The sequence below is a fragment of the Cyprinodon tularosa genome, unplaced genomic scaffold (genome assembly GCF_016077235.1).
Source record: "Cyprinodon tularosa strain WSP-4 unplaced genomic scaffold, ASM1607723v1 ctg318, whole genome shotgun sequence".
NCBI classification, from domain to species: Eukaryota; Metazoa; Chordata; class Actinopteri; order Cyprinodontiformes; family Cyprinodontidae; genus Cyprinodon; species Cyprinodon tularosa.
Genome location: NW_024039028.1, coordinates 971,932 through 994,163, shown reverse-complemented (window position 1 = coordinate 994,163; position 22,232 = coordinate 971,932). Strand labels below are relative to the sequence as shown.

Here is a 22,232-nt window from a genome sequence, read left to right as displayed (position 1 = left end):
TTCCACTGAAGTTTAATCTCTTTTCCTGGACTTAATTTAGAAACAATGAAACACGTTCCACGCTCTAAGAGACATTCTGGAGCTATCAGAGCTTTAACTGCTGGTTCGACATTTAATGTTTGGTCCTGCCTAACCGAGGTATGTTTGAAAGCAGAAGATGTAAACTAGAGGACATGCGGAGTAGCAACAAACTGTTCACCTGGATGTTTTTCTGTCCTCAATAATGTGTTGAGAGATGATATTTCTGTTTAAACGTTACACCCCCGTAAAGAGTGACAGTGTCAAACAACAATCAGACATAAGCCGTGTTTTTCGTATTAATTGTGACAAGCTTAAAAGCTACTTCATTAATGTAATATCAGTTTTGAGGACGATACTTCTAAGCTGGTGCAGGAAAGGATGGTTTATCTGAGTGGGAAGCAGCAGGAGAATTAACCCCCACTGGTATCTGCTTTTAAAGTAGACCCACAGGATGGGTGGGTTTCAAACCAGCTTTTTTCATCCATTTCCTTCTCTTCTCTTTTTTTTGGGGGGCTGAAATTATATTGTGCTGTAAGTTCCTTTAATATAATGTACTACCCAGAGTACAGCACATAAAGAGCATGCTCCAGCATTTTTCAGTCACTGCTGAAAATGTATTTCCCTCCTGGGTTGCTTTCAAACCTCCTTCTGAAAATCTCAAACATGAAAGTGGAGTTTTCTATCTCCATTGTCCAGGTAATTGTGGTCTCTTCTACTAGTCCAGCCACACAAACATTATTCACCCCTTACTGCTCTCCTAAGGTTTCCATAACAAGTTTCTTGCACCTCAGATTCACAAGTGTACAAAGAAATGCTGTTCGGTTCAGTCAGTTATATAATTCTCAGAATTTATAGTGAAGGCTATTTATTGCTGCAAAACCTGATTCTTTCTGCAGCTGCAGTGTGTCCTGGAATGTGAGCGCGTCTTTCACAGCCTTATAAAAACTAACCAATTTTAGATAAATAATGTGATTAACTTACTTTTAACAAAAAAAACGTAATAAAAAAAGAACTTTATGCGCATTTTGTGGTTGTTTTGGCACAATTAGCATTTTGTATTGCACATTATATATCTCCAAACTTATTCATGTCAGCTGTATAGCACCTCAGCACCAAAGCAAATTCCTCTCATGTGTAAAACATTGCTTGGCAAAAAAGCCCCCCCCCCCGCCGAAAAAAACACAAATACCAGTGCATGAATGTGCATTGGATAGAAAACAAAGACTAACAAGTGCAGCATAGATGCAGAAATTGCAGCTTTTATGAGAAATCCTTCTTCTATTCCAGTCTAATAAACAAGTTCCTCAAAAACAAAGATTTGCAACCAAAATACACTGATAGAAATAGTTTCCTCCATTTAGCTGAATATTGTCTGTGTTTTATTTGAAATGACAGTTATAAATCCGTTTATCGTTATTTACTGGTAACAGTTTTTATTCTGTAGCAGAAGAGACAGAAAAATCAAAGCTATTTGTACTGAATTCACAAAATGAGTGCAGGAATGTCACCAATGTTATAATTTAAGATTTTATCAAGAATTGATGCACTCTATTTGATTTGAGAATAAAACTAAGGGTGAAGTAAAAAGCAGAACGAAACGCACCAACAATATATACTAGTGGTGATTTTTAAGCCCAAAATAAGACTCAGATTATGTATCTTAGCAACGTGCTGCAAAAAAAGAGTGTAATCATTCAGGTCACATCAGCTCTCAGGCTGGATTGTGAACATGGAAACAGCATGGCGCTGTGCAGTGGGAAGGGCAGATGCTGCAGGTACAGAGGTTAGTCTCTGACGCAGATATCCTGGGTTTGATTCCTGTCCCGTGTGATTTACTGCATGTCTTCACTTCATTTTTCCGACCCCTTTTAAACTGTTAAATGAAAGTTTCCAGTCCATAATATTTGACTGAGTAAATATGGCAGCAGTAAATTATGTATTTATCAGACATTTCCTGTTTAACTACTACAGTCACACTCCACAGAGAGTCTGATCTATAATAGATATGCTCCGACTTGGCCAACTTTGTTGTTTTGCAATTAGATATAACAAGATGAAAGAGCAGAATTAACATCTATTTTTTTCTTACCCTCTTGCTGTTAGCTGTCAAAAGTGATCTATATCAGGATCAGAGTTGACCGGCCTATAGCTTAAAGGGCCATTGGTTTCACAACAGGATTAAACTGTTATTTCAACACAGACCAAATTATTTCAGTATAGAAAGTTTAGATCACCTTTAGCATAATTTGATAGTATGGTTAGTGTGGTTAGGATGCTAACAGAAAAAAATCTCTCTCTGTGAAACTCTCAAGGGAATAAACATCCTTATATTAAGTAAATGGCTTCCAACATTTCTAATTCAAGAATAACTTGAAAGAATAAAAAGAAGCAACTTTGCTGTATTTCAAACAGCTTTCCTGTTAGGTTTCTGCTTCTTTTCTCTGCTGTCTCAGTACAAATAAAAACAGACCTGTTAGGAAATAACAGCAATATGAATGGTCTTTACACACTATAATATTTAAGATGATGCCTATTGAGTTGTTTTGTAATTAAAAAAAAGCAACTGGCTAACAAAGAATATTCCTGCCAGGCAACCCTAATGCACTCACTATGGTGCATTGGCTACATTGAAAAGATCTGGATTGTTAGTATTCCCCTGGCTTTTCAGCCATCAAGGCCTTTAAAGCTTCAAACAGACAATTAAGCTACGTTCACACAGCATACAAGTTGCATACATTTGGAAATGTGAACGTCAATGCAAAAAAAATCAGATTTCACAAAAACATTCGAAATTGAGCATCCATACCTGCAGTGTGAACGTAGCCTTAGAGTCTCCTAATTTCGCTCTACATCTCTACCAAGTAAAGATTGCTTTGTGCATCCATCTGAGACATGTTTTAATCATTGCTTATGTCAACCAGCAATGTAATGGACAAATATACAATAATCTAAAGACGTAAACTTAACTGACATTATGTAAAAATTACTTGATAGCTGGAGTTAGCAAACAATATGCTTTTCATCATACTGTGAACACTGACCAAACCCTGATTTTCTAATTTCTTTAAGAACTCGTAAAATACAGTGCATAAACCTTCAGAGGCACATAAAGACAGCAACAGAGTCGGACTTCTGTCACCTAAAGAACATCTCCAGTATTAAAAAAACTCATGTCTCTACACTATCTTGAAAATCAAATGAATGCTTTTATTTTGTGTTTTGGTTGAACACACATCTGTCTCTAACCATAAAACTAACTTCAGTGTTAGCGTTGTATTTTTTCAAATGAACTTCAGGGGAAGGATAAGTGGGAAAAAAAATTTTGGGACGTTCTACGACATAATTCTCTGCAGAATTTACTCTCTTTCCCTACTTAACAAAAAACTGGATCTGCCCAGCAGAAGTTTGGGTGCATGGTTGTTTTATTGTCTTTTTTTTTTTTTCCTCAGTCCACTTTCAGGTTTACTCCACCAAGAAGTTAGCTCTTCTCTTTCTCCCCTGATGGATTCGCTTCTGCTTTGCTAAAAATCCCTGACAAAGGCACATTCTGGTGTTTTTCCAGCATGTTGGGTGATTTCCTCCTCATCATTTCTGCAGCTGTTTCCTCTGTAAACCTACTCCCAGTTTCAAGTCATGGCTAATTAATTGACAAGTTGCCCCCTCAGAGGGATCAGATGGAGACATATTCGCTGACACCTAGAATGGGTTTAGTGAGCGGGGGCCCTGGAGACGTCAAACAGAAACCACCTGCAGCTTACACTGCTAAAGATCTGTGAGGGAAGTGCACGACATCACAACTCAGAGCAACCGAGCAATCAATAATTTTAGGAGGAATTCTAAATTAATCTAATGTTTTCTTCTTTTTTTTGGACTAATTTTGTCCTTAAAAAAACTGAATCCTCTTGGGAGCTACATTAAAACTAACCCGTTTAGTCTACTTTAATGTGTATTTGTGCATTTGAAACCGATCAATGCCACATATTTTCTGAGCAAAGCTGCTTCTGCTCCTTCTGCTCTTTTCAAAGACAATAATTATCAAATGTCACTTTATCAGCCATAAAACCCTCCATCAGTGCTTCTCATCTCAACACCTCGCACCTTGTAACAGCTCACAGCTCTTCCTTTTTATCCTCTCAGTCTCTTTCATCTGTGGCAAAATTATACATAAGACACCCCTCTCAGTCTCTCTTATGACTGTCAGTGGTGGAGCATCAAACACCTCCCTTCGGCATGGAATGAAAAGTGTCATTTTCAGATAAAAAAAACCTAGCATGTGTTATTCTGCTGGTAGTATTACGGATAAAAGATCCATCTGTGGCTGATATCCTGATTCTGGAGCCTCAATGAAAATGAAATTAGTAATTCAGCAATATCAGCCGCCTGCTTGGAAACCACTGTAAGCAGAGCCTGCACAAACATCGCAGCCTATAACTGGTTCGGTAACAGAAGGAGAAGCTCGGCGTTGTAGGTTGAGGTGGCATCACAGAGCTGAGCCCCCTTTTCTCTATTCTTAGCTGCTACTTCTGCTCTCACAGTCACACATCACAAGGTACCGAAGGAGGGAATGAGGAATCTTTGGCTTCTGGATCCAATAAATTAGGATGGTGTTTGTCTCTATCTGCAGACTTGCTTTACAATTAAATATATTCCTATCCACAGTGAATTGTCTATTGAGCATTGGTTCTCTTTGACTAGGATATAACCCAGGGAGCTATGAAGAAACAAATCCACATATTTTAAATGTAAACAAAAGAATGTATGAGATGTAAACCTAAGAAAAAAATTTATCCAAGCAAAAAAGAACTAGAATAAACATCCAACATAGAAAAAAAGAAATAAAATAGAATTGTGCCAAATGTTAAAAACTGTTAAAGAAATAGGAAAATATGCATATATATGTAAAATAGAGGGTTAAGGTTAAACAGTACTTCACCATCAGATCTTTAATTTTTCCTGGTTTTGTATGAAGTGTGGCACCAGGATGGAGAATGTAAAATAGAAAATGTGCGTTATGATGGGAGAGTTATTTGTGACAGGATGTCTAAAAGTTAATGTTCTCTGGCCCACAGTAACATTAATATTCTGAATAACAGACAAATACAAGGAAGAATTTTAAAGGTATAGTGGAGGATTTTTGCAAATTTTTGAAAAGAAAAAAAAAAAAACTCCCTCTCCACTTTAAAGAAAATGCACATGCACAACCCTGTACCTGCTCCCGAGTGGGAACGCCCATTGAACACGTGCGAGAGCATGCATAAGCCCATTTCTCCTCATGCAAGGTCTTTTTAAAAGTTGCTGTGTGCATCGCTCATACAAGCTTACTTTCCGAAAGAAGATTTGCGATTTTTCCACTACGTCAGACTCACCACTGTTAAGTGACGGCCTTAGGTAAACAATTCACCAGAATGATTGACAATTAGGACGACCACTTATTTAGATGATCCACCCTGAAAAAGCAAACTCCACTATACCTTTAAGTGAGAAAAAAAACCTTTCAAAATGTCCTATTTTATGTGTTCATGTGGACTTGATTTCCAGAGATTATCCCTAAAAACAAAGATGTTTTAAGTAAAAGCCCAAGAAGCTCAGTGACAGAACAGCATTGCCTCATAGAAAACAGAATAAGCAATTGATTCAAAAGAACCTTTAACCATGCATTCACTTTAGCTATGTGCAAGATAGATATTTGAATATGTTTAGTTTAAATCTCATGAGTAAAAGAAAGATCTATATTTTAAAATTTCTGAAGTTGTGTACCTGGGGCCACAGCTGGAGCACCCCAAGTATAAGCTGAATTAAGCAGAAACTAGGTCAGGTTGCTGTAAGTCGGAGCAGCTCCAAGCAATCATCATACCTTGGGAAGAGAATCTGCACTTCATAACATAGCACCAGTTATTCCTACCATCAGTTCAATGCTGTAATTAATCAGAAGGATGTGTGTCAACTTTATAATGAATATGTGTGCGGCATAATATCCTGTGTTCGATGCTTTACAAAAAATAATTAATAATAGTGTGCATAATCACTATTGCATTCCTTGACACCTACATGTATTGAAAAAAACATGAAATTCTTTTTTGGATTTTATTTTTTACTTTCAGTAAATAGTTTCCAAAATGACATTTCTACTTTGACTGCTGTAGAAACAGATAGAAATTTAGGCGTATTGCAAATTTGTAGCAGCAGTTATAATGGCCAATAATTACAATCACAGTCAGGGACAACAGTACCAGAAACAGGCGCTTTGCTGATGTTAAGTGGATGTTTGAAGAGGACCCAAATGCAGAAACGGAAGGAGGCAGACATGAGTTTTTACTGATTTAATATAGATCCTAAGGCAAGAGAAGGTAAAGTCCAAAAACAAAATACAGCAAACCCCAAAAAACAGGAGATGTCAGGGAAAACACACATGAGGAGCAAGGAACAACGAGAAACCAGCTAACAGTAAGTGAAGATGAGGAGTATATATGCCAAACAGAACAAAGAGCAGGGAAGTCAAATGATCGGCAGCAGGTGTGGACAGAAGAATCTAGAAGGGAGCTAGGAGAAGGAGACGGAAACAAGAGAGCAACAGAGGGTAAGCAAGAAATACATAAGAACTCAAATACAACCAGAAGACAACAAAAAATGGAAATGAAACCAATGAACACTAAAAAAGAGCACTTAAACAGAACCAAGAGTGTAAAACCGTGATAGGGGAAGGTCACTAGGTCCACACTGCATGAGGAATAACTGGAATGTGTGAATGCACACGCTATTTTAGATATTTTGAGGTTTTTGCATAACTGCAACAATAAATGTCATTCTTTGTTCAATTAAGGAAGCATATTGATGTGCAACATTAAAACTTGGGCAGATTTATGTGAACTAGAGGGTTCCTTTCTGGTAGGTAATGAAACAGGCATTTCTCTAAAAATGAAGCAATTCAACATGATTGATTTGGAAATACATACATTTCATTATAAGATATCTTAGAAGTTATTTGTACCCTTCTCTTTATTGGCCTTACAGCATCCACGCCCTTCCTCCTGCTGCTGAATGGCTTTCTGTAGATTTTCTTCAGCATTCTGATGATTTCTCTTCACTGACAACCTAAAAGTTTTGAAGTTGGCTGTTTGAAAAATACCTAATGCTAAGCTCCATCCAAAGATTCATGTTGAGCCACTTTAAAACAGTAAAGTTCTTTGTATTATGAACTTAACGTTTTTAATTTATAATTTTGGGTTTGTCTTAAAATGTATAAATAAAAAGAGAGAAAAATGGCTGCTTAGTGATATATAGGCCAAAAATGAGATTAGTGGGTGAGAAACAGTAAATATTAAAAACAGGAAAATGGTGATGTAAAATTGAAGCTGCACTGCTTAAGATTGCACAAACTAAAAACAACTTAAATGTGTCAATAAAATATGCTGTTAATTGTTGTGTTTTCTGTGTGTCTTGATCTTCTGTAGGACAAACAGGAGGCCCAGGGGACCATGATTTCATAACGCAAACCTCTGAGGAAGCATCCAATTTGACAAAATTAACACTCCCCTGCCATAACACTAGCTCTTTATTCCAGTGAGGACACTTCAAAGAACACAGCAAGGTGTACTCAACATCTTCTTGCTTTTGGGCAATGCTAAGAAATCAAAGTTGCACATTACGAAAAGTAACAAAGACAATGAAGCTCTCTGAATTGCCTACATCCAGATTAATTTAACTTGAACTGACTTCATTTGAGCAATGTTTAACCCTCCAGTTTACAGCTTATGAGCACACTGTCATGCAAACATGCAATTTCAGAAGAAACAGACCAGAAGGAGATGCGTGCAGCTGCTGTAGAGATCCGAATATGAAGCTGGAACAAGACAAACGCACATGGAAAATGCAAAACCAACATCCCTGGAACACATCGATGTCCAGAAACGGTGGTTTCAAAAGCACACACATTTGTTACTTAAGTAGAAGAATAGATACTGCAATTTAAAAACACTCTGGTAAAAGTTGAAGTATCAACTTCACCTCTTTACTCAAGTAAAAGTGAAAAAGTATGTGCTCCAAAAACTACTTAAAGTATAAACGTAGAAAGTAACCTTTAAGAAAACAGCCAGATGCCACTATGTGAATTGAAAGCTCAATTTTACGACGATTTCGAAAAATTCTTTAAGATAGGGCTAAGGATGAGGGTGGTCTTGTTGGTCTCTGTCTCCATTTCGGCCGTGTCTGACCTTTCAGACATTTCAACATCTTTTTCTGAATCCTACATTGTAGCATGGCATAGAAAATTCACGTTTGCAGTTTGAAGAAAACCTGCTTGCTTCTGATGATTTCCTTTAGCTAACCAATGAGTGTTTGTGTTATATGACTCATCCAATTACACTAGTTTTCACTAGATGTGGATGGAGACCATGATCTGCATTGGATGACGTGAAATAAATATTTTTAAACATTAAACCAGGGGTAACCACTTGTAAATCAGTAGGGTCCGAAATACATGAAATCATCAACCAGTAAAGGTCTGGAGACATTTTTACTTATAATCTGTTACTTTAAATAGAATTTAAATGAGATAGAGAACAACAATCTTTCAGTTTGGTATATAGACAATTTCCTGATTCACATATTTTTAAAACAGCTGAACTGAGCGTTTGTTATTTTTCCTTCTTTTTTTATGGCTTAATCAGAGTTTAGGCTGCCCTGCAAGTATTTAAACCTGGGTTTGAATGGAGACAAAGCCATTCTCAAGCACATATCAAGGTGCTCATTTTGAGCCTGGATCCATATTTATTTTTTATTGTTTTCATGGTTGAGAATCCTGCTTCACAGCAGCAGGTTGAGCCAAACATACTCTAAATGTGCAGGCTCCGCTCCGGTCCGTCCAGGTCATGATCCGCTATTGGCGGTAAGACGACAGAAGAGTCCTTCTAGGACTAAATAACAACAGATTTTTTTAAAGCCACCTTCCATCCACTTAAGAGCATTCCTACTTATCCTTTGTAAACATAATTTTCTCTATACTCCATTTCTGATTTAAAAAAGATAGTCTCCGCTGCACTCCTTCACTGTTGCTCACAGCCACATCTAGTCTCTGAACTGGATTTCACAATGGGAATGTAAACAAAAGTTTAGATTTTTTAACTTAATTCACAGGTAAGGTGAACATCAAATGTCACAAAATGACAAAATTATACCATTAGTCTCACTAAATTCGCCACCATCGCTTCGCTACGCTTTTCTCCCTGTACCACCCTCTACATGGAGGTAACACAGGAATTCTTCACTCCAGCTGCAAAACTCTTGTTTGGTGTGAACGTACTCAAACATTTTTAGACACGAAGTTTGAAACAGTGAATGCACCATTGAAAGGCCACGCGGCAACAAAACAAGCCCAGATCATCACCCTCCCTTCCTTGTGCATAAACATATGGTTTGTTTGTGCAGATAATCAATTTGACTATATGATCTGGTGAACTGTAAAGTGCCTTGAGATGACATGTGTTGTGAATAGGCTCTATATAGATAAACTTAATTGAATTAAATAATAATTGTTATGCCCTATTATCAATTTTTTTGTATCGATATAGTTGTTAGCATTTTTGTAGCATTACATGATTATTATATGACTGCTTCTGGAGCACTGAAGTTTTAAAGATGCACTAATGACCAGCTAATAAGTACTATTTTAGGAGTTTGATCTCATACATCTTTTGTTATGCAACAAAATTTAAAACCCTTGAAAGTAAATAGTGGAATTTTTATACTTTATCATGAACACAGAACATATTAGCTGTAGATAAACATTATCCGCTTTGACAAGCCCTGAAAAGAACATAAGATGACGCATTTCACCATATCGCTCATTACCTCCACATCTCTATAGAGCAATGTTTAGGGTTTTTGCACCACTGAACACTGAATATACGTTTGTCCTTTTGATATGAAGAGTTTTATGCCCTGCTTCTCTACTGAAATACAGATCTCTTTAAAATACTTTATGGATTTCTCTCGCTGACCTACTCAATCACATCAGAAAGGGGTGTTTTTTCTGTCATCCTGATGTTTCACACTAATGCATCAGCATTAAAGCCCTTAAATGGAGGGTTATTGGCCAGAATGTTCAAAGTCTCTCCATAAACCTGTAGATCTATCTGTGAAAGCCATTTAATAAACTTTATTTCCTTACTTACACCAAGATATAGACCCTTCTAAACGGCACATTGGATTAAATAAATCTTGATTAAAATGGAGCTGTTCTCTTTGTTTATGCATTTCACAAACTGTGATTGCATGTTGACTGAAATGTTTTAAAAGATCTGCTGCGAGTGGTCACACTGCAATACCACTACAACCTTATTTATATTGCCAGTAATGTATTTAATTCTTAGCTGTAGCATTGACCAACCCTGTGACATCACTGTTTAAGGCACTGCGACATGCCGCCGTCCTTATCATAAAAATTATAAAACAAAGCTTTGTTTTTTCTTTAATGTTTATAATTTTCATTTTTGTAATATAATCATTGATAATAGACACAATCGCGTGAATTAAGTTACTTGGGTTGAATGTTTCATTTCCACTTTAAATAACTCATTAATTTATTAACGGGGAATACAAATCTAAAAATGTTTAATTCTAATCTGCACCAGACAAGTATAAAGCAAATCTGATGTTTTGAAACCTTATGATTTTTCATGTTGATAAGCTTCAACTGGATATAAGACAGATATGATGCTGAAATACAAGCTTTTCAAGGAATTAAACAAAACAAAAAAATCCACTAAACAGATTTCAACAGTGATCACACTATGTTGCAAAAAAAAAAAAAAAAAACAGCAGGACTTTATAATCTCTGTATTTCCATTTGGGGAAAAAAACGTTAACCATGCCAGCGAATTTAACATGACGATAAGAAAGTAAGAAGAAAAATGTGTTGTGCAGCCAGCTGTCAGTCATTGTTGCTGGCAGTGAGACGATGTGAGTAGCTTTCTTAGATTTGCTGCCTCCAACCGATTTATATAAAGCCTTTGTTGCCACACCTAATGAGCAAATCACTAGAACATTTAGCCTTTGACTTCAGCGAGTGCTTTTCTTAAGCAACACTGTCACTGAATCTGGCTCTGTGCAATCGTGAGGCAACAGTGATCCCGGGCACCGCAAAATGGCAGCCCACTGCTCCCCAAGGGGATGGTTTAATTCAACGGTATATTTTCACAATGTGAGATCAATAAAGTTCAATAATTATTATTATGATTGTTTGAGGAGTAGCAACGCGGTGTGTTGGATTGCAAGTAATGTAATGATGTGACCAATATGTATAAAGCATTTAGTCAGATTACCTTTTCAATTAAAAAACAAAAGTAGTTACTAACACCGTTACTTTGTAACACCCATTACCCACAACACTAGCCTTTAATTTTATCCACTAGGGGCGCTAGACCTGTAACTTCCAGGTTTAACCCACCAAGCAAAAATTGGTTTAAAAACATGATTCCTGTCCAAACGACGTCTACATCTGGTTTAAAAGTGAAAAACTGTCATTTTCAGATTGTTGAAAAGACGTTACAAACCCAGTTCTCAACGTCTTATCAACGTCTTTTATTGGACTAAAGTGTGGAAATATCAGACCGACCAAACAAAGACCATTTCTCAGCAGCTATTTCTGGACTAAATCAAGACTATGACGGAATGACCAGATTTAGCCTAAAAACTAACTTCTAAATGACGTCTGGTGTTTGGGTGGGAGCTCGTGGAGGCTTTAACAGTCTTCCTCAGTGACCACTTTGGACCAGCAGATTCAGAGGTCATTAAGGTACTTGTAAAGATACAGCCTCATCCCCCTCTCTAGATTAACCAGTGGCAAGGGGTGCAAAAGCACAGTAAATGATAAAATGAGCTGTAAAAACGTGTCTGATGCAAAATCCGAAAAAGACCAAAGACAAAAAAAAAAACAATGCAACAGAAAAATATGGCAAACAAAACAGGCTGCAACCACTAAAAACAGAAGCAAAAACATACAATCAACAAAACAATGGCAAGCAAAAAATGCTGCAACCAGAAATCTATGGTTGCAGGCAAAACCAAACTGATGCAATCACAGAAAGAAAATTATGGCAGCAGATCTATGTGAGATTTTGTCTATGTTGTATTTCTGTTTGTATTTTAACTGGTGTGCCGTCTTGGCCAGGTCTCCCTCGAAAAAGAGATTTCAATCTCAAGGGACTTCCTGGTAAAATAAAGGTTAAATTAAAAAAAAAAAAAAGATCTGTTTTAAACCGTAAGCTCACTAGAGGGAATTGATCAAACAACATCCATACCAGACCAGACCCTCTGTGTAAAATGGAAGCTTTAGCATAGTGGCTGTGTCCAGCAGTCTGCCCTAACCCCTCAATCAGTATATGGAGCAGGGATTACATTGTGGACTTTATAGTGAACTCAATTACCTGACCATTCAGACAGATAATTACTACTTTTTAATCCTTTTTGATTATGTGACTCCAGCTCCATCTTTGCATTATCTCACCCCCAAAACAAATCCTATGATGCTTTGCGAGGAGAGCTCTTTGCATTTGTTTTTGGTGCTTGCATGTTTTGGAGTTTGCATTACACACGTTTTTGCAGCGTTTCATGTTTTGGGGCTAACTGTGCGTTTGGACATTTCGACCACAGTGAGATTGATGCTGCATTCATACCAAAAGCGTTTTGTGCATCTAAAACGGTTAAACGTGAAATTTGGATGCTGGGTCAGAAATTGGGCCAAAAGCTGGCCAAGTTTCTTTGACACTTCGATGCTCTGGATGGTCTGCGCGCTGGTTGTTTATTATCTGCTCTGTTCTGCAGCATCAAGCTAGAGGGCAACTTTGCTTTATTTATTTGGAAAAGCTGGAAAAATAGTTTCGACATGAACCATAAGTCCGCCTCCAAACATCATCTGTGCAGTCAGTTCATTGGGATTATGATCCCACTAAAATATGCAGTTCTTGTTTGGACCACTAGACCTCCAGCATCCCGCCGGCAGGCAGTGCTGAAAATCCCAGCTGAAAAGCTCTCTGCAGCAGCCAGTCTGCAGGAGATTTCCTGCTGCTGTTCGGCTGTAAGTGAATATAAAGATTTTTTAAGGTTTGGTAAAAAAAAAACTGTTTTACCTTAATTCATAAAACATGTTTTAATGCAGCAATAATGATCACAGCTTCTCCTCTTTTGCGTGAATGCGTGTGTGAATGGGTGAATGACCTAATGTAGTGTTAAGCACTTTGGTCAAGTCTCCTGACTTGAAAAGGTGCTTTATAAGTACAGGCCATTTACCATTGACCATTCTTTTCCTTGTAGCTTACATAACAATCCATTCTTCAAGCTTTTTCTTTGGAGTTTACCCCTTTGATATCTATTTATTTTTCATATGCAAACAGCTCTGCAGAAACGATAGCAGCTTGCATGTATTGTCTTTTCTCTCCTGAAAAAAACTCTGAATCAGCTTTTCTGATTTTATGGTTCAGCGGCAAACGTAAAAAAATGTTTAACTGCAGCATTGAATGCTCAGATGCCAGAAAGCTTGGACGCCAGAATACCCGGATGTGCCTCTCCCAGCGCTCAAATGCACAACTGTACCCCTCGACCTCACGCTTTGACACCCAAAATGAGCTCATGCTCATTCAAAGTATGTAGGGTGATCATATTTTCATTTGGGAAAACCAGGACACCTTGGAACTGTGGGGGGGAACAAATGTCTCATCATCGGGATTTGCTCCGTGATCAGAGGAAATGTTACTTGGCGCAGAACAGTGGTGAAAATTGGAAGTTCAGTTTAATATAATACAACTCTGTGAATAGTTCTTTCTTAGAATAATGAAAATAGTTGTTTAAATGGTTATTGAGTCAGATATGTGGCGGTAATGTTTGATTTATCTAAAGGTTTTTATCTGTTATTGTGTAAATGAGTTTGGCTGTAATTTAATATATCTGCAGAGTGGGGACCATAAATCTGATAGGAGTTTAATTTTTTTATTGTTGTTTTGCACAATATGCTTAACTAAGTATTTTTTGTTGTTGAATATCAGAGATTTTGCAGATATATTTTTATACATACATTGTTTAGATTTACTTATGTATTTCTAACCCTTTTATAGTATAGAAAATCCCTTTATTGTCCCACAATGGGCAAATTTACAGCAGCAGAAAGATTATTGAAAATAGTAACACAAATGAGGACCTTAGAAAAATGTATAAGAATAACATAATAGGGAAGAGTTAAAATATAAATAATAAAATACTGTAAAGTGTTTTAACTATATAGAACTGGAGAATTAATAACCAATATGCAGCTATGGACATTTTTACAGTATTGGATATTTGAAAATAGCAGCAACATCAGAGATGTGCAGAATGACAGCAGCAGGTTATTTAACTGACTAAGGTTTCTATCATTACATTTGATTTGATTTGTTCCTGCTCCCGGTGGTTGGAACCTTTATTCCACTCTGGATTCTTGTGAGTATAGTCTTTGTTGGCTTTAACCTTTTTAAAATAAATAAATAAACAAACAGTTTTGAAAACCTCGGTATTCATTCTTTTCCTGCTTTGTGTGTCAACTTTCACGGTTGCTAAGCAACAGAGCATACGGCGGTAAAACCCGCCGAAGGGTAGACCTGCTCGAATTCACAGCCAAAACTCTTCCGGCCTCCTTATTTTCAAGGACTTCGAATGATCCAGTCTAGGTAGACCGCGTCCTTGGAGGATGCAGCCCAGGTTTTTGAACAGAGCCTCTGATTAAGAACAGGGCTGCCCGCACTGACGCGGCTCAGGGATTACGTCACACGGAGCGTCGTGCGCAGTGAAATCAGGACATTTCCTCACTTTCTAAAAAAAACCCGGGACGCCCGGGACAGGACGTGAAATACGGATATGTCCCGGGAAATACAGACGTTTGGTCACCCTAAAAGTATGTGTCCATATGAATACTTTTTATAGGTCTTGTAAAGGGTTTAAAATAGTTGGAGAATAATCAACCAAGAAATGTGTTATATCTGGAAAGAATGTGGCATTGTTGTTAGTGCAGTTTAGGTTGTGGTGGTGGTGAGATACAAAGAGCTTTAAGAAAAACTAGTTTCTGTGACTGAGAGAGAAAGACATATCCATTAAGCAATGTGTTTTACTGTGTGTCATTTCTGTTAAAACTCAGTCATGCATAGATGGCAGAGACATTTCTGAGGCATTGTGTAACTGCTCACTCTGCAGTCTGCCTCTCCGACTGCCTCTGAGTAAACATTAAACACCAGGCTGCGCAGCACCTGTAATCCTCCGACGACTCAATCAACATTTGTAAAGCTGCTCACATGAGGCTCCATTCCAAGACTGACTCAACGGGCTGTCGGTGAGCTCCAGCATCACCGTCATCATCTCGCCGTCCTTTTATTTGCAGCAATACACCGATGCCACTCTGGTCTTGGGCCACAAATGAAAGCAGGGGCCATGCTTCCCTTGCTTTCAGTGGAGTCAGAGCTCTGAACCCTTTCAACACCCTTATAACATGCAGCATCACGACACAGCGACAACACACCCCTTCCAGGCCTTGTTGCTTATTCACTCAGAGATACATGTGTCTACAAAGCTGATTCCTTCATCCACTATCAGTGAAGCTCCCTCAGGATTTGCCGCCTGTGCCTCGATCTTTCTGACTGCCTGACTTTCCCACCTTAACCCATTACTTGCTTTCTGTGCTTATCATCTCCTTTAAAATGAAAAATCTATTCCAACCAGCTCTCTATTTCCAACTTTTTCCCTGATTAGAAAATGTAGGTTTGAGTTTGGAAACTGTCACTTTCTGTGCCTCATATGTTAATAAGTGAGCTTAATACAATAAGCCCATTCTTTGCCGGAGCTGTTGCCTTGTGCGGGAGAGACATGCCAGCTGTCATACCTCCTCTAAGTCACGCTCCGACAAAGACGCGCACCAGAATTAGACGGTTACGTCAGATCTTGTGATTTGATGAATGCTTAGTTTAGATTTATGCGAAGAATCTTGTTTTTACCCCCAAGGCTGACAAAAAAAAAAAAAAAAAAACTATCCAGCCAACTGTCTAATCCACCATGCCACCAAGAGACAAATCCTGGAGCCGCTCCATTGGCAGGAGCTGGACACTGTGACAGAATGAAGGATTTTTTCTCATTTTCTATTTCAAAGCAGTTTGCGAGTGAAAAATCAAACACATACTCAACTGGTATGAAGGCACTGTATATTAATGAATGTTTGGAAGGGTCTCTCTTATTAGAGGATTTTACTGCTTGACTTTCTGAACTTTCACCCTAAAGGGAAATAAATCTGCAGCTCTATGCAGAACAACTCGCGCCCCCTGTCTTTGTTTTACATTTACCCATGTTAAAATTACACTCTTTAATGTGTTTTATAAAGATTTTCCAAAGAGGACACCAAGTCCTCAATTGTATTTGTTTTTTTGGTTGTTTATCGTTATAAAAATGTGTGCAGCCAGGGAACAGCAATTTTGTAATTTTTCCCAGATTATTCATTGTGTTTATCTGAACTGTGATTGGACCATTCTAGCATGCATTGATCTTAACCATCCAAATGTAAGCTCTGCTTTTGTGTTTAGGGTTGTTTTCCTCAGTCTTAGGCCCCATTCACACAGAGAGATGGGTCTATGCATTCATTTTATCATTTAGGAAACGCCTCCAACCAGACTAATGTATAGGGAGACTATAATTCGTTCGCCTGGGCCCCAGGACAGTAGATTTTCAAAATGGCAGATATAGTACTGTGGTTCCCCATGGACCTTCATTCACACATACATCTTTTATTGAACAATGATGTCACAGAGCCCTTTCTCTTTTTCACCTGTAGGTGTGTCTTGCCGCAGTGTTGCTGTGTTTACCTGATGAAGGCATCTGCTTATGGCCGTGTTTTGCTTCACTACTGTACTTTGATATTTTGGCAGTGGCACCTACAAAGAGCACAGTTATATACTAGAGTCTTAGGTGCCGTGAATGAGTTCATGGGGACACACCCTTTTTGTTATTTTTAAACCATACTAGGGCTTTCACCAAAAAGTCAGACTAGTTGACAATTTAGTGGGTTAACACGTGTTTTTTAAACATGGAACAATCAGCTAACATTTGGCATTCGGCTTCCTTTCCACTGGAAAAAAAAGCTGGGTCTAACAACAATGGCAAGTTGCGCGGCCTCTGTCCCCCGACTGCGGCAAGTCTGGTGATGCCATCATGCCGGGTTAGCATTGATGCCGTCGCCAATGCGACAGAAATCAGTAAACAATGAAGAGTAACATGGAAGGAAGCTGGGGCGTATTCTTTATTGTTGCGCTCTTTTATCTCTCCAGATCCCCCTCACCAGTGCGGCGCCATGTTTAGCGAATGTAAGCAGAGTTTTTTTTGGCTTGTTAGATCACAGCTGACTGGCATTGTGTTAACGTCCATGCTCAAAGGTATATAAATTAGCGGGTCAACCGGGCTCTGATGTTCTGACTGTATGCCAATCAGAGCCGAGGCAATTTTAACACGGGTCGCTTGCTAAAAGGTTTGACACTAGTCGCCAGTGCCACTAAAAAGACAATTGTTCCCGGGTTTAAACAGGTTTTTTGATCTGTGGGAATGGGGTATAATAGTAAGGGAATTGATGTCTTAGATTCTGTTAGAAAAATGAGGACATTGTCTAGATATAAGGACATTTTGTGGATAGTCCCTTTTATCTGTTGTTCTTCAGTTGATGAATGAGACTGTATTGGAACACCAATGTTTCTATCACTAATGCAAACAACAAGATCAAAAGACTGCATCCCTGTCTAGTAGAGCCCCTTTTAGATTTATAACAATTATTTAAAAAAATGTCTGATTTTCCTTCCCTCAAAGTCATGAAATATTTTTGCTTCATCACATAAAATCCCAATAAAATGCATAAAGACTTTTTCCAGCTGTAAACAGGAGCTAAAAGGAGCAGAAATTCTTAGAGAAATAAGCTACAGCTTCCCTATAATACTTTTTCACATTGATACTATTGTCTAGACCAGTTTCCCCTTGTGGCCTGGCAGAACTCTTGGTTTTGATGGGCTCATTGAAGCTGGTGCCTTGTTATCCCCTATCTCAACACAATTGAGGCTAACAATGTACCAGGAGAAGGCTTGCGCCAAAAAAAAAGTCTCTCTTTATGTTGTGCCTCTTCACTAAATGTGTTTTTCTGCCATTCTCTCATATTTTTCTCCTCTGTTTTCTACAGAGGGGCTGCTGTGTGCTTGTTGTTTCCTTTTGAAAAACTGGTTCTAGGCACATATGAGGCTTTTCTGTTAAGTGTGACAGCTAAAATTTGAAGAAAACCCTACCTGCAACTTGAGCCAGTCACGTCAATGAAAACCTGCAGAGAAATCAGCTTTGTTTTTGATCCGATCCTGTTTTGTCATGAAACAACAATATGAAATCAGTGCATTCATAAAACAGCGCGGCTCGGCTCACTGTTTCACTGAATACAACTACAAAACCAACAGCAATTTAAAATCCTCAAGACAATCGTTTCCTGTAATAATCCAAATATGAAACTGTAATGTTAGAATCACATCATCATTTTTCTATTTCTATTTGGGCAGCATGACCTAAAAGTATGATCCAAAAAAGTTTTTGGAGTAGCAGATGTGTGCATCAGTTTATTGTGAGTCTGTTTTGTCTGTTAACGACAAAGGAAGAAACGCTGTCGTGTAAAATTAACACTCCAACATTGTACATTTTCACATCTACTATTGCATTAAGAACTTGACTTTTTTCCAGCTATATGGAGCATAAATAGAGTACTAACTATCCAACTTGGGTCTGTCACTGCTGCCAGCTGGCTGAAAAAGAGATTTAACAAGTGCCTCCCATCACTAGGGATACTAAGGTAGCAATGTTTTACAACTGAGATGACATTCAGCAGCAAACTACTATTAACATAGCAGGTGGATCTAAATTTGTGTAACAATGTGTACAAAAAAGTAGACAAAAAATATTAAAAGATATCCTCATAACTGTATGTATGTATAACTGTATAATAATTAATGTTTTTCTTTTCTCATCAAATAAAAATTCAGTTCAGTTTATTAATCCCAAAGGGAAATTACATAAATTAATACAAAATTAAAATACACTAACTAAATTAACAAAAGAAATTGTCTTGTTCATAATACACATACTTTAAAAAAATGTAAGTTTTTTGCTATTTTAAAGTATTTTTTTATAAGTTTACGGTAAAGGCATGGCACCTATTGATTTTAAAACATGAAACATGGATGCATGGAATAGGAAATGGAGGGGAAAAGGCAAAGAGAGAAAAAAAGGAGTTAGGGTGAGGAGGGAAGAGGAAAATTAAGGAAAAGACGTAAGAGGGTGTAAAGATGTTGGATAAAAGAACTGATGAAAAGAAAAATCAAATGAAGGATGAATTGAAAGAATTAAAAAAGATGTCTATAGATGAACAGATGGACTGGTTGTAGGACCAACAAACAGAGGGATGATATATAAAATATAAAAGATATATAAAAGCCACTACATATTTTCCAAACACCTTTTACTTGTCCTGCACTTATCGAAACTTGGGTAACATCTTTCCCATTAAGGGTCCCTGAAAGCAGCACAAAACATTCAGAGAGAGGACAGCAACATGATCAGAGTCAGGGACACACCTGGAACTGGAAGGAAATAATTCAACTGATTTGATCATCTGAAGAAAAAAAAAATACCAGAAGTGAACGAAACATTATCCAACATATTCATGGATTTTAAATATATGAAACTGTCATATAGTTGTCAAAGTTGGAAAACTGCTGAGAACATTATAGTACGTAGGTGATGGAAAATGTGGGATCATTTGATGAAATCAAGTAAATGTAGGTAGAAAAACACCTCTGGACCACATAATGTTCTCACCTTCCAAACACAATTTGATCAAAGGTGAAAAAGTGCAGAAACCATGAAAGCAGGCACAGTTTTAAAAGCTCCACGTCTCACTTTTTGATATTAAATCAGACTAAATTTGTCTTCTTAGAATTATTAAAATAAAACTTTATGTGGAGACTTTTTTATTTATATGTTTACTAAGACTAAGAATAATAAACTTACTTTAAGACAATTTGGGAAAACTATCGGTGGGCACAGCTAACAAAATGTTTAGCTTCCCCAACACGTTGTCATCTAAGTTAAAGAGTAGAAGCTATTAACAACAACCAGATCTGATTGTTTTTAGCCAAAATACAATAACATCTGAACTTCTCTTAAAGGGATAATGTATAAGAATTACCACCATTTAGCGGTGAAAAGGGGGTATTTCACTCAAACGAATAATACTACATAGCATGTGACTGCCATGTGTTACAGCAGCGGTACCCGCCATGTGTCAAAAAGCCTGGACAGCACAGATGTGAACATGTCATCTGGTACTTCATGGAATTTTAACCCAGTTGGCAAGGATTAGGATTTTTTTAATAGTGCAATCTGTTGTGATTTTTTTTACTGGTCACAATAAATAAGTAAATAAATAATGGGATTGGAGCTGCTCTGTGGCACAGTGGGTAACACTGCTGCCTTGCAGCAAGAAGGTTGTGGGTTTGATTGTCAGCCTGGGGTCTTTCTGCATGGAGTTTGCATGCATAGACTCTTACAGGGTACTCCGGCTTCCTCCCACAGTCCAAAAATATGACTGTTAGGTTAATTGACTATACAATTTATAATTTAAACCAAATGGAAAAAAATATTAGAGGAGGTAATAATGCACCAATAGTAACATATATTTAAATGCAGTCATCAGTTTCAGGCTGAAAAAAAGAGAAACAGTAACGCAATGTTTCTTTAAGATTCCTGTTAAAAGCATAAATCTATTACACACACACACAAAAAAAACACATTTAGCAAAAAGACTCCCCATAAATTCTGCAACCAGGGAACCAAAAGACCAACTCAGAAAGATCGCTTTACCATAATGTGAGAAAAGATTCATAAAACCAATATAAAGTAAAGTACACCTAATTTATAATTTTTTTTTACTTATTTCTAACTCATTTTTGCAGCAAACTGCTCTTTCAGAGCAAGGTCTTCCCACAGTATGCAGCTAGTTAGCAGATACCTTGCTTGATGGAGACATGCCCCTTACAAAAGATAAGAATAAACTTGTGACTGCCGTTAGAGGAATTAGGTGAAAGCTAAATGGTCCGCTACTGATTTCCAAAGTTAAAACACTAATCCAACAAAGAGGTAATTCCTTTATCAGCAGATTAGCTAATCTCTGCCAACCACTGGGGAAAGAGAGCGATTTGGTACAATGGTGATATTTACATTTGAATTTAGTCTCTAAAAGAAAGTCTCTAAATTGAGTCTCTAAAATAAAGTACCTTAAAACAAATTTTTCCCTTATGCGTCATAATGGAATACAGAAAAAAAAATACCTTAGGGATAGAAGAGAGATGTATACCTGTTGAGATGTATACAAATAATTACATCACGGGAATGTCCAACTATCATATAGACCGGGAGGAGGACAAATCAGTGTCACGGAAATGAATTTGTTTTGGGTGTAAAATTTTTGTATTAACCAAAGAAGAAAACCAAAAGACCTTGAGAAGATGCCGGCTGAATTCCCAGTGAAAATAGTTCTGTTTCTGAAAGGCCATTCAGTGAGGAGGAAAATGTTACTCCATAAGGAATATAGTTTGATACATTTTGGACACGAGCTGAAGTCTAATCAACTGAGATTTAGAATCAGAATTAGAAATACTTTAATGATCCCAGGGGGAAATTATCTTTGTTACATGCTCCAGGTATACAAACAACATAAATAAATATATGCAACATTCCACACTAACAACATAAATATATATATATATATATATATATATATATATATATATATATATATATATATATATATATATATATATATATATATATATATATATATATATATATATATATATTTACATCTCTAAATAAAGTGATAATGTGCAAAAGAGAACAAAAGAATGAATAAATCAATAACTGTCAATAATTCTATAAATCAGAGGGGAGGTGTATGACTTTCTGAGGGAGCGGTTTTAGAGATTGAGCTGTTTTGTCATCTCAAGACAAAGAGGGAGGAGACTTGCAAGGCTCAGTACATTGACCCAACTGTAAGGCACGGGAGTGGCCGCATGATGCTAAGGTGTTTTCCCAAACAACACACTGGTGAATTTTCCAAAAACAAATGCCCTCGT

General features: G+C 37.4%; 1 protein-coding gene across 2 annotated transcripts in view; it reads right to left on the bottom strand.

Annotated features, from left to right (window-relative positions):
- Positions 1 to 22,232, bottom strand: part of grin2bb (glutamate receptor, ionotropic, N-methyl D-aspartate 2B, genome duplicate b) — a 211,536-nt gene that overhangs the window by 176,479 nt on the left and 12,825 nt on the right. The gene's annotated exons all lie outside the window — the stretch shown is intronic.